General features: G+C 32.2%; 1 protein-coding gene across 1 annotated transcript in view; it reads left to right on the plus strand.

The window, feature by feature from the left end:
* LOC110267668 overlaps positions 1–13,008 on the plus strand; it is a 23,579-nt gene extending 10,571 nt beyond the window's left edge. Inside the window, exons 2-3 of the transcript XR_002355532.1 lie at positions 10,924–10,936; positions 12,998–13,008. The gene's annotated coding sequence lies outside the window, so the exon portion shown is untranslated. The remainder of the gene's footprint in view (positions 1–10,923; positions 10,937–12,997) is intronic.

Below are 13,385 nucleotides of genomic sequence, written 5' to 3' on the forward strand. Positions count from 1 at the left end.
AAATAATGAATATTAATTATTAACATTAGTAAGTATAACATAATCATTATTTATTTAATGAGAATAATGTAAGATTAAATTATTAACGTTAAATACAAATTCAAAATAATCATGAGCGTATTATTTACGAATTTTTCAAATAAATAGGGGTGACAATGAGACGAATAGGGACAGAATTTTGTACTATTTAATTCCTCCATATCTTACAATAACCCGTATAAAATCAACTCTATTCTTACTGTGAATAATAAAAATTTGAATCATAATCTGTTATCGTGGATATTCTATTCAACATCCACTCTTGAAACAATTTCTCATTGAAAATGATAAATTAATAAAGATTATAACATTCAAAAGAAAATATATAAATTAAAATAAAATTATTTAAAATTAAAATAAGATTTGGCCCTAGTTAAGATGTGTGGTAATCTTTTAGGTAGCATTTGTTTTGAGGTATTGAGACAGAGAATGAGAGACTGAGATTCAGTATCATGTTTGTTGGTTCAGAGACTGGTACTAAAATTTCTGTCTCTGTTCCAAAATTTCAGTATTTCAGTACTTTCAAAAAGTGGGGATACATGAGACTAAAATTTTTAGAGATAGAGACTAAAACTTTAATAACATTTTATACCTAGAATACCTTCATTTCAAATAATTAATTCTAATTTTACCCTTTGTACAAATTAAATTAGAATTTTATTCTTGTTTCAATTTTCGTCTCCCACTTTGCACCAAACAGAATACTAAGATTTATTTCAATCTCTATCTCTTAGTCTTTGTCTCTCAATCTCAGTCTTTCCGTCTCTGTCTCTCCACCAAACGCTACTTAGAGACTTCTTGAACATGAACTCTGATTTCATACTATAATTTTAAATCACTTCTAATAAGCTTTTATTATTTTTTTTTGAAAAGGAAATTTTAAGTTTAAAAATATAAAAAATTTAAAAATAAACAATTAATTTTTACTAAACAATTAATTTGAAAATAAACAATTAAAAATAAATAAATAATTTAAAAAATAAAAAATTAATTAATTTTTTTTTAAAAAGTAATGTATTGCTTACTTAAAATAATTTTTTAATAAAATTCAAACGGACACTGAATATACATGTTTCCTATATATTGTCCTTTTGAAACACAAAACCATGTTTTCTACTTAACTCCTTAATTAGAACTATAGAGATAATTGTGATGGAATTAACTTAATTATTTTAAGAAATTTCCATCATTAATTAATTAATTAATTAATTGCAGGTTATGAAGATGACATCAGTGACTTTTGTGTTCTTTTTTGACTCTACATGTTTGGTTGAAATATACTTGATAAGGACATCCGAATATTTTGATAGACCAAAAGCGATTGTTTTTTCTTTTTTGGCTTTCAAGGAAGAAGGATCGGTGGTATTAACAAAATCCAAAGATTATGGCAAGGAATTTTCATATGCTTTTAACAACCTTATGAAGTCCGCAACTTTTTACTTGTGCTTTTATCTTTTTAAAATAGTTTTTTTTTTATTGGTTTAATTACTCTGTTGATTTCTATAATTTTGTAAAATTTTAATTAGATTTTTATATTTTTTTTTAATTGAGTTCTTACACTAAATTTTTTTTTAATTGAGTCTTTACACTTTTTTTTCTTTTATTTGAATTTTTGCACCAATTTTTTTTATTTTGATCCCTATAAAATTAAGCCAATTACTGCTAGGCAAATTCTCTTTTTTTTTTTTTTTTAAATTACCTTTTATCATTTTATTTTATACTTTGTTTTACAATATATAAAAGTATTTTATAAGAAAAAAAAACTAAAGAATGACAATATGATTTATATTTGTTAATTTAACAATTAAATCCAGCTTATGAAATTTAATTGAAAAGTTATTATTGTTGAGTTGTATTGATCCTAATTTAACTGGCCATTCTCCTTTTCACAATTATTCCAATAGAAATATAATGCTTAAAGGTGGAGGAACTAATACACACTTTCACAGCGATTTATTGTCCCACCATACTTGGACTTTTTTTTTTTACTCTTCAATGTATAAATTTGATTGTTGAATTTTCAATGTAAGATGTTGATTTTAACGTTTAAGTCACTATTAATTTTAGATTTTTTTTCTTTTCTAAATAAATTGTATATGTGGTCAAAGTAATATATTATTTAAGTCAAAAGAAGTAATAGTCATTTATGTTAAGAAATAATTTCATCGAACGTGTACAACCATATTTCACAACTATTAAAAACCATAGACGCCGAGTTCATCTTACAATTTAGAGTTTAGACATTTGATCTCTGATTATGATTTAATTGCACGGCTAATCGTCTGAAGGTATCACCCTTGTCAATGGTTACATCCTATCCTCTCAGTGAAAGTGGTTAACGCACCCTGTCACGGCACGGCTATTCATCTGTCGGTTCTCGATCATGCTGGAATAGGATTTACTATCCTTTTGCGTTCTGTCACTACGCCCAGCAATCACGAGTTTGAAGCTCGTCACAGTCATTCAATCATTGAATCCTACTTGGAATACCACAGACAAAGTTTAGACTTTCCGGATTCTCTTGAATGCCACCATCATTCTAGCTTACACCACAAAGATTCCGATTAAGAGATCTAAGAGATACTCATTCAATCTAATGTAGAACGGAAGTGGTTGTCAGGCACGCGTTCATAGGGAATGATGATGATTGTCACGTTCATCACATTCAGGTTGAAGTGCGAATGAATATCTTGGAAGCGAAATAAGATGAATTGAATAGAAAACAGTAGTATTTTGCATTAATCTTTGAGGAACAGCAGAGCTCTACACCTTAATCTATGAAGTGTAGAAACTTTACCGTTAAAATTACATAAGTGAAAGGTCCAGGCATGGCCGAGATGGCCAGCCCCCAAAACGTGATCACAGGATCAAAATACGATCCAGGATGTCTAATACAATAGTAAAAGGTCCTATTTATAATAAACTAGCTACTAGGGTTTACATAAGTAAGTAATTGATGCATAAATCCACTTCCGGGGCCCACTTGGTATGTACTTGGGCTGAGCTTGAAGGTTACACGTGCAGAGGCTCTTTCTGGAGTTGAACGCCAGCTTTTGTGCCATTTTGGGCGTTGAACTCCACTTTGCAACTTGTTTCTGGCGCTGGACGCCAGAATTGGGCAGAGAGCTGGCGTTAAACGCCAGTTTGCGTCGTCTAAACTTGAGCAAAGTATAGACTATTATACATTGCTGGAAAGCCCTGGATGTCTACTTTCCAACGCAATTGGAAGCGCGCCATTTCAAGTTCTGTAGCTCCAGAAAATCTACTTTGAGTGCAGGGAGGTCAGAATCCAACAGCATCAGCAGTCCTTCTTCAACCTCTGAATCTGATTTTTGCTCAAGTCCCTCAATTTCAGCCAGAAAATACCTGAAATCATAGAAAAACACAAAAAATCATAGTAAATTCCAGAAATGTGAATTTAACATAAAAACTAATAAAAACATCCCTAAAAGTAACTAGATTCCACTAAAAACATACTAAAAACAATGTCAAAAAGCGTATAAATTATCCGCTCATCAGTACTCTACAAATCGAATTAACTATATTTGATTTAATCATATAGTACTATACATATTAAATCGACACTAATGACTTTGTTTTACCTAAAAATCTATGTATCATCATAAATCGAATTCAATAGATTTGATTTACCTAGCAATTGAAAATCAAATCTACTTGTTTCAATTTAGTGGGGTTATCTAATTCGAAGCATTAGCTTCGATTTACACGTGAACAAAACTTTGCATTTAATTCAAATTCCATAAAGCCGATTTACTACATATTTACATAAATCAAATTTAATCAATTCGATTTATATAGAAATGCAACTTAGAATCTTTACATAACCTTTGAGAGTTTGGGGGATCTGCATAATTTTAGAAGAGAGTTAATTTATCAGGGCTACTACACATCCATATAACCATATAACCAAGTTGGCCCAAGCCCAAATAGATTCAGGCGCATTAAATGGAGAGTGAAAAACACGCGCCAGACACAAAAAACCCCTCATTTTCCATTCGCGCTTCATTATGAAAGAACGTTACATCTTCAACACGAAACCAATACACCAAAACACTCATTCTCTTCGAATCTCTCTGAACATACTCAAACTTCAATCACATTCTTTGCGGAAACCACTACTGCAAAGGAATTGGAAGAAGATTTCGCAAGCAACAACCAGAAACAAATGAAAACAGCAACAAAGACTACAAAAGGTATGAAAAAATTACTGCTCATTTAAAATCTTGCAATGTCGCGTTTCGCCTAGTTTCATTTTAGTTTTACTAGTTTGATTTACTTCGTTTAGTAGATTGAACTATTGTGAATGATTTTTACAGTATAAATAGGGCTTTAAGATATACATGCTTATTCTTATTGGTGTGGATAGTTTAACTAGAGCTCTGTTACTATCTTCAGTACTTCTTTTTCATTGAAGAACACTATTCTTGTTGATTGAAAGTTGATAATGATTTATTAACCACGTGAACGTTTTTCGGTTCGGTCACCTTTGTGATTTTGGCTCTGTGCATGAAGGATTTTTGGTTCGGTGGGTTGTGGCATTTTAATTAACTTGATTAAGATATACATGCTTGTGGTTGTTGATGTATTGAATGAGTTTTGTTTAGGACAATTGACATTAGAGACAACTCTTTTACTTTGATAAGCCATACTACTGTAAAATTGTCTCATTATATTTGATTAAGATATATGTGGTTGTTCTTATTTGTGTGAATAGTTTAACTAGAGATTTGAAAATGATTGTTACTATCTTCAGTACTTCTTTTTTATTGAAGAATACTATTCTTGTTGATTGAAAGTTGATAATAATTTATTAACCACATGAACGTTTTTCGGTTCGGTGACCTTTGTGATTTTAGTTTTGTGAGTGAACGATTTTCGATTTAGTAGGTTGTGGCATTTTAATTGACTTGTTTAAGATATACATGCTTGTGGTTGTTGATGTATTGAATGAGTTTTTTTTAGGACAATTCACATTAGAGATAACTCTTTCACTTTGATAAGACATACTACTGTCAAATTGTCTCATTATATTGGATAGATTTCAGCACCAATGGTAGTTGACCTTGATACTTAAAGAAAGATAATAAGTTTCAGTAAGAGTTTTTAAAGAAGCCAATTTGCAAATGTCATTTTCAAAGATTCATGAAATTTGAAAAAATTTTCTTTTGGAAGATGTTGATTTTATTAAGATATACGTGGTTGTTCTTATTTTTGTGGATAGTTTAACTAGAGCTTTGAAAACAATTATTACTATCTTCAGTACTTCTTTTGAATGGAGTAATAGTATTCTTGTTGATTGAAAATTGATCATCATTTATTAACCACTCGGTTCGGTAGCCTTTGTAATTTTGGTTCTGTGAGTGAACGATTTTCGGTTCGATAGGTTGTGGCATTTTAATTGACTTGATTAAAATATACATGCTTGTACTTGTTGATATATTGAATGAAATATTGACCAAAATTTTTCATTACAACAAAACACAACAAGAAAATGGCAACAATGAAGGAGAAGGCACATTATAACGTAAGCAGATTAAATATATTTATCCGCTTCCATTCGAATAATATTTATTTTGTATTATAAATATATCCTCACATTCTACTTCAAAACTTGCAAAAAACTCACTATTGCAGATGCCAAACAAAGGAAATAGCAATAGTGTACAGGGAAATGAGTCAAGAAAAGAAAGATATTGTGGAAGAAATGGGATTTGGTGCCCTGACAAATGTCCCAGAAATGAACGTCTCTAATATACTGTTAAAAGAATTGCTTGATCAGTTTGATGAAGAGAGAGGATTCCTGAAAACTCTCCAGGAGAGAATATACATAACTCCTTGGAAAGTAGTAGTTGCCCTCGGCATAAACAACGGAGGTAATACATTTTCCACTTACTGCTTATTTTCAGTTCATTGTTGTCCGAAAAATTAAACTGACTATTTTTGTCTGATTTTTGCTATTAAAATATTGTAGGAAATCTTTTCCTGAAAAGGTTGATTACAACAACCTGAATCTAGCAGACAAGAAAATATTTGACAGCATCAAAAATATTTTCTTAGTGACTTTGACAAAGAATGTGCTGGATATGAGTGTAGAAGGGGAGGAGAACCAGAAAAAATTCAAGAGGACTTTTGTTGTCTTCATACAAAAGTGCTTCTTGCTCCCCACAACGGTAAGTGTGGCCTCCCCAATCCACAAGCCACCGATCTTTCATGTGGACAACATTCGATAATGGGATTGGGCAAAGCATGTTCTCAACTTCTTAATGAAAGGAGTTGAAAACAAGAGAAAGGGGAAGAAACAGTCTGTTGATGGCTGTATTTTTGTATTAATATTGATATACTTTCACGAAACCAAGTTCCCCCGTCCGTTTGCACCTGATGCTCCCCCTGCATCATGGGTGGCCCATTGGACAAGGGAAATGATCATTGAGCGGATTTCATCCGAAGCAACACAACCATTGGTAAATACTCTACTAAAGTTCTCCAAAAAATTTGCTTTGAAATGCTTTTAAAATACTCTACTAACTAAAGAAACTTCTGTTTTAGGTTATAATTAATTTATTTGTCCTACTTGCAATTGTTAGTTTCTTCATTTGAATGTTTCTGCATTAAGAAACATTTTTCTTGATGAATAAATAGTTGTCATGTACTATTCACCATATGAATGTTTTCGGTTCGATAGGATTTCTTCATTCGGTTCACCGGATTGTTAATTTGTTATTTTGATAATTAAATAATTGAGACCTTATTTTTATTTTAGGGACTTCTATACAGAAAGGAAAAAAAAGAAACGAAAAACAAAAACAAGTAACTTGGACAAAAAAGAAAAAGGAAAGAAAATAAAAAAGAAAATTGTTGAGACGAATTCTTCTTCGGAAGAGGAAAGACTTTCCAAATCTAAATCCGAAAGCCAGTAAGTTTAATTTTCATATTAATTTTATTTAATTTGTATTTGTTTAAATTTTTTTTTATGCGCTTATTCTTATGTATTGCAGAGAAGAAGAAATATAAAAACCACAACAAAGAAAAGAAAACAACCACTGAAGGTGGTTAAAAAACAAACCAAAAAAAACAAAGCCTGTGCCTATAGATTCAGAGAGCACAAGCAAATCTGAAAGCGAGTAAGTATTGCATAATTTCTGTGAGACGTTTTGTTGATTGCATATATATTTATTTTTGGTTCGGTGGGCTTCTAAGTTTCGGTTTAGCACTTTAATTTATTTCGATTCGGTGGTGTCTGTGAGTTTGGTTGACTTCATTGTTAGTGTCTTGTCTCCGGTATAAATTCAATGTGTTTATCTATTTTACAGAGAAAATAAAATTGAGAAAAGACCCGTAATAAAAAGAAAACAACTAGAAAGGATGGCAAAAACACCAACCTAACCTGACAAGGAGTAAGTTTCTCGAATCATATTTTCTTTTATTGATACTTACGTTCTAGATTCCTTGATACTTATTTTGTGAACTTTCAAAACTGAACAAGCAAAAGACAATGCTTCAGAAAAAAAGAAAACGAGCATTGGAAATGATAAGAGAAAAAAGATCAAAGAAAAGAAATGATGGAGCTCAGTCAGCAAACATTGCTCCAGATCAGTTTGACTCTCCAAAGGCACAAAATGAATTCTCTCAGACGTAAGATTCAGTTTATTATTTGCGAGTTCTTTTTCTTTCTTTGCTTACTTTTGCTACAACCATTTGTAATTCCTCTAGATTGAATTACTAATATTTATTTATCTTGCTTAGAGTGCCGACTGTAAATTTGGATAGTGAGCAACTCTTACAGACTCAAGGAAGCTCTATACCTTCTGTAAATACCACGAGCAATACCAGGTAAATTGGTTCATCGCATATTGTATTTTTGGTTCGGTGGTTGCCCAAAAAATGAATTTAATATGTTTCTAGACCTCTGCTTTTAATCTTGGTTTCTAATTTTAATTTGTTATCTTTTTTTTAGGAAAAATACCTCGGAAAGCACGGTCAAATATTTTAGAAAAAAAAAAAATCTTCCCAAGAAAGACTCTTAAAACTCCACCAATGTAAGTTAAAAATATTTATGTTACTCTTTTAGATTTAGTTAATAATTTTTGTTTAATTAATTACAAGGAATTTGTGTTTAAATGTCACTAGAGCTACACCTGATTCTGAGATACAAATCGTTGAGTTTCAACAACAAACTTGTTCTCAACCTTTGGAAGTGTGAGTTTTTCAATGTGCAAATTCTTATTTTTCAAAACAAATTCTAATTATTTAACATTAACTTTATCCTTGTTTACATTCCTTAGACATCCTCTTGCATTGTCTCTTCCAAGTTCAGTTCAGAAAGAGTTGATGAAGGATGACTTCATCTATGTCCCTCCATAAAAGAAATACAACAAACTTCTAATAATGAGTAAGTTAATAAATATTTATTCACCACATGAATCTTGTTCAATGTTTACTGCTTATACATGGTTTAATTATGATTCAGTTGAAACCAGAGATGAATTCAATGTGTTCTTGTCTTTGGACTCTCTTCTGTTTATTACACATGCCCTCAAGAAGATGAAAAGCAGGGTGTTACAGTATCTCTTACAATTTCTGTAATTGAAGACTTATTCAAAGATGACTATGTGTATAAAGTTTCTAATGAAGAGTAAGTTTTACATAAAAATTCTTTTTATTAATTTTAATGGTTATTATTGAACTGTTTTCTATTTAATGCAACAGCTCTACCAAAGAACAACAGCAACAAGCCCAAGAACCACCAATGCAACAGCAATCAGAACAAGAAGCACCTGTTAATGTGTAAGGATTAAATTCTTTAATATCACTTTTGTTTAATATAATTTCGGTTCACTGTAAGTTTAGATTTTGGTTCACTATAAGTTTGGATTTCAGTTCACTATAATTATTAAGGTCATTTGTGTTAAATATCATTGTTAAATATGATAATAGTTTGGAATAATTATAGAAATGTTTACTGTTTAATGCAGCAGACCTTTGGAACAACAACAGCAGTCCTGCGAAAAACCAACAGCGCAGCAATCCGAACAAGAAGCACCTGTTGATGTGTAAGTTTTACTGCTTATATAAATACCGATAATGTTTACTGCTTATACATGGTTTAATTATGGTTCAGTTAAAACCAGAAATGAATTCAATGTGTTTTTGTCTTTGGACTCTCTTTGTGGTCAGCTAAATTTCTTATTCACTGCTGATTCTTTTTTGGTTCGGTCAGAATGTTAATATTGGTTCACCTGATACTTATGTGCTCAGTTGAGTTCTTTTGCATTAAGAAAACTTTTCACTTGATGATTGAATATTTTTCACGTTTTATTCAGTATATGAATTATGTTCGGTTCGGTGGAAATGTGATTTAATTGATGTTCATTTTGCAGAATTTTATGTTGGGAACACATGGCGTGGAGTACACTGATAAGAGGACAAACAAGGCCTACAGGTTTGATATTGAGCAGTATGCCCACCACCGCCAGTTTCTTGACAAAAGAAAACTTGCATCGCATCCATTTGTAAGTTGTAATTTCTAAAAATTCTTTGATAATTCTCTTGTTTGCTATTGTTTCGACTGAAATATTCTATAATTTTTTGAAACTTTAGCTATTTGTCCCAATTTGCAATGGAGGGCATTGGTGGTTGTGGATTGCTGATGTAAACAAAAAAAAAATTCTATGTCCTTGACCCTATCAATAAGCTACCAGAAAATATACCTGATTCTAGAAAGCAACTGAACAAATTTGTTGTAAGTTATTTTCTTGTAAATTATTCAAATTATTCTGTACATCAGAGAAGTTTGATTCACTATTGTTGGTTCTATTTATTTACTTTTTTTTTCTTTTTCAGGGTTTAATAATTTCCCAGATGAGGGTGTACTGTAAACCCTGCAAAATTTAGCAAATAATTAATAGAAAAATTAAATTTTAATAAGAAAAATTAAAAATATAAATTTAATATTAAAATAGGATAGAAATCTTCAAAACGAGAATTTTGTCACCAATTTCAAAGAATTTGGCCCAAGATTGGGCCGAACGGGCAGCACCAGTTGAATTGGGCCCAAAATGGGCCCAAGGCCCAATTCAGCTCATTAAACCTTAAAGGAAGACAGCCCCTTCTCCCTTCAACTTCATTCATGCTAAAGCATTTCAGCAAAGGGGAAAGAACTCCTTGTTTCACCAAAAACCCTTGCCTTTGACTAAATTCCAATAACTTTTGATTCGGAGCTCTGATCGCCGCACCGTTTGCGGTCACGCGTCCGCAGTGACGAGCTCTACAAAGTACCTTTCAAGGTGAGGAAATCATAATCTCAGCTCCTATTCTCTCTTCTTCAATTCTGAAATGTTAGGGTTTTGGTGTGGTAAGATTTTGGTTAAATTGATGTTATAGGATCAAATTCACTTGAGAAATTGGTGGGCTTTGGTTTGATTGAGGCACATACAAGGTGAGGTTCATCAACCCTAGCCAATTTCGGTTCTAATATGTTAAATTGTGAATTTTGAGTATGTATAGTGATATATGTGAAATTAGGTGTATAAGTATATATGTTGGAGCTTGAATTGTGAGCATTGGAACTTTGTGGAGGTTGGGTACTTGAGCTTTGATGATTTTAGGGCTTGAGGGGCTGTGTTGATTGGTGTTTCGCCTTGGACAACACGTGAAAATCGGTCAAGGTATGGTTTAGATTTCGCGTATTTAATATGTAATGCCCTGTGAAAATTTAGGCTAGAGAACTATAAGATAAGTTGAAATGTGCATGTAGGTTAATGTTTAGCAACCTTGATAGATTTATTAAATGATATTGAGCATGTGTGGTGATTGATGGTTATGTTGCAAGTGTGGTGTTGGTACTTGATAATGAATTTAATTGAGTTTGATGGAGGTTGTCTTAGCATATTTGGTATTAATTAGCAAATTCTTGATGTAAGAGTTGAGCCATTCATGATAGTGGTGTGAAGCACTTATTGTGGGTAATTGTTGAATAAAAGGGTTAATGTACATGTTGATATGTGTGACAAGGGATCCATGTATGAACATGAGTATAATTGTTATTATCTTGAATTTGGAATTGTGGAGATGTATGGGAATATGTAAGAAGTTATTGAATGATTGAGAATGTTAGGTGTGATATGTTGTAAAAGGTATGGAAGGTGTGGGGTTGAGTATTGGTATGTGATGCGTGAGTATCTTTCCTATCTTTTCCTAATGAATTTGCATCTAATTTGTTGAGTTTAAATAAAGAATTAATTATCTTTTAGCCAATATGGATGCTACTTTGAGTCTTTTTCAATTTTGTTTATTTTAGGTAGCATTCGGCTGGATTTGATGGAGTTTCTGCAGTACAAGAATCAAAAGCGATGGCAGCGAGGAACGACGCGTGCGCGTGACTGACGCGTACGCGTGATTTGAAGATTTGCACAGTGACGCGTGTGCGTGACCGACGCGTCCCCGTGACTCGCGAAAAAGACCATCGACGCGTACGCGTGACTGACGTGTACACATGACATGCGCCACGTGCAGAAAACGCAGAAAAAATGCTGGAGACAATTTCTGGGCTGTTTTGACCCAGTTTCCAGCCCAGAAAACACAGATTAGAAGCTAAAGAATAGACAAAACAAGTGGTCCCCATCCATCCATTGAAGATTTGCTGATTATTTGATTAATTTGAATTTAAATTCAAATATTATTTTTTTAGGAAAATATATTATTTTAGTTTTAGATAATTAGATTTTAAATTTATTAGGATTAGATATAAAAGGGAGAAGAAACCTCTCTTTTGGGAGAGGCCCCGGAGACTTCCAATTCTATACCAATTTACATTTCGTAATCCTAGTTTTCTACTCTGAACCATGAGCAACTAAACCTCCATTATTAAGGTTAGGAGCTCTGTCTATTTGTATGGATTGATTCTATTGTTTTTGGTATTTTAATTCATGTACTGATTTATAATTTAAGAATTGTTTTCGTTCTTTATCTTATGAATTTGGGTGGAACGGAAGTATGACCCTCTTTCTAATTGAGTTCTTGTATAACTTGGAAAAGCTCTTTACTTGAACAACAACTTGAAAATAATTTTTCCTAAATTCTAATTATCTGGATTTAATGGGATACGTGACATATAATCCTCTTATATTTGGATAATTAGGATTTTTGTGGCATAATAACTAGAATTAAACTTCACTCCCTAATTGGAATTAATTGACCAAGGAATTGGTGGTTGATGAAAGTTAGAGGAGACTAGAAAGGTCTAAGGAATTAGGGTCTAGTCACATATAGTTTGCCATGAATTAAATCTTACATGATTAAAATAAATTAATAAGAAAAGTCAATCCGGAAAATAGATAACTCTGAAACCTTAACTGCCTTCTCCATATTTTATTCCCAACTTATTTACTTGCCTGCCTTTGAACTCTGAATTTACTGTTTAATGCTTTTGAACTCTCAAACACCATTTTTTGTTTGTCTAACTAAGTAATTTAATCAACCATTGTTGCTTAGTCCATCAATCCTCGTGGGATCGACCCTCATTCACTTGAGGTACTACTTGGTACGACCCGGTGCACTTGTCGGTTAGTTTGTGGGTTACAAACACCGCACCAAGTTTTTGGCGCCGTTGCCGGGGATTGACTGTGATTAACAACTATCAGTTGTTTGATTGCTTAGATTAGGCGTTTTAGCTTTAATTTTTTATTTAAATTTTATTCAAAAATTTTCGAAAAAAAATTAAATAAATAAATAGCACTAATATTTTCCTTAATTTCTGTAATTAAGTTTGGTGTTTCCTAGTTAGTTTTATTTTAATTTTTCTTATTTTAATTTTTAGAATTCTGTTCTTTCTTCTTTGCTTTCTTGTTTGCCACATGGTGCGTTTAATTCTGTTTGGTGTTTTGTGCTAAGGAAAAATAATGGAGAGAGATCATATGGGTTACTACTCACACCCGAGTAGTGATTCATATTATTGTGGATGGGGGAACTACCCAAATTTTGGTTGGCAAAGTCAAAACCAAAGAAATTTCAGTGCTCCATGTTCCAACTATCAAGAACCACCATCTCCATATTCATACCAAGAACTACCACCTCTCTATCCATATCAAGAACCATCATCTTTCTACCCATATCAAGAGCCACTATCTCCCTATCCATACCAAGAACCATTATCTTTTTACTCTTATCAAGAACCATCACCTCCTTCTTATTCATATCAAGAGCCACCATCTCCTTATTCATTTCAAATACCATCAGATCTTGAGCTTCTCATGAAAGAATGCATACATGATATAAAGACAAGTGTCAAAAATGTAGAGAAACATGTGCAGTCGATTATCAAGTCACAG

Source organism: Arachis ipaensis, chromosome B10 (genome assembly GCF_000816755.2).
Source record: "Arachis ipaensis cultivar K30076 chromosome B10, Araip1.1, whole genome shotgun sequence".
Lineage (NCBI taxonomy): Eukaryota > Viridiplantae > Streptophyta > Magnoliopsida > Fabales > Fabaceae > Arachis > Arachis ipaensis.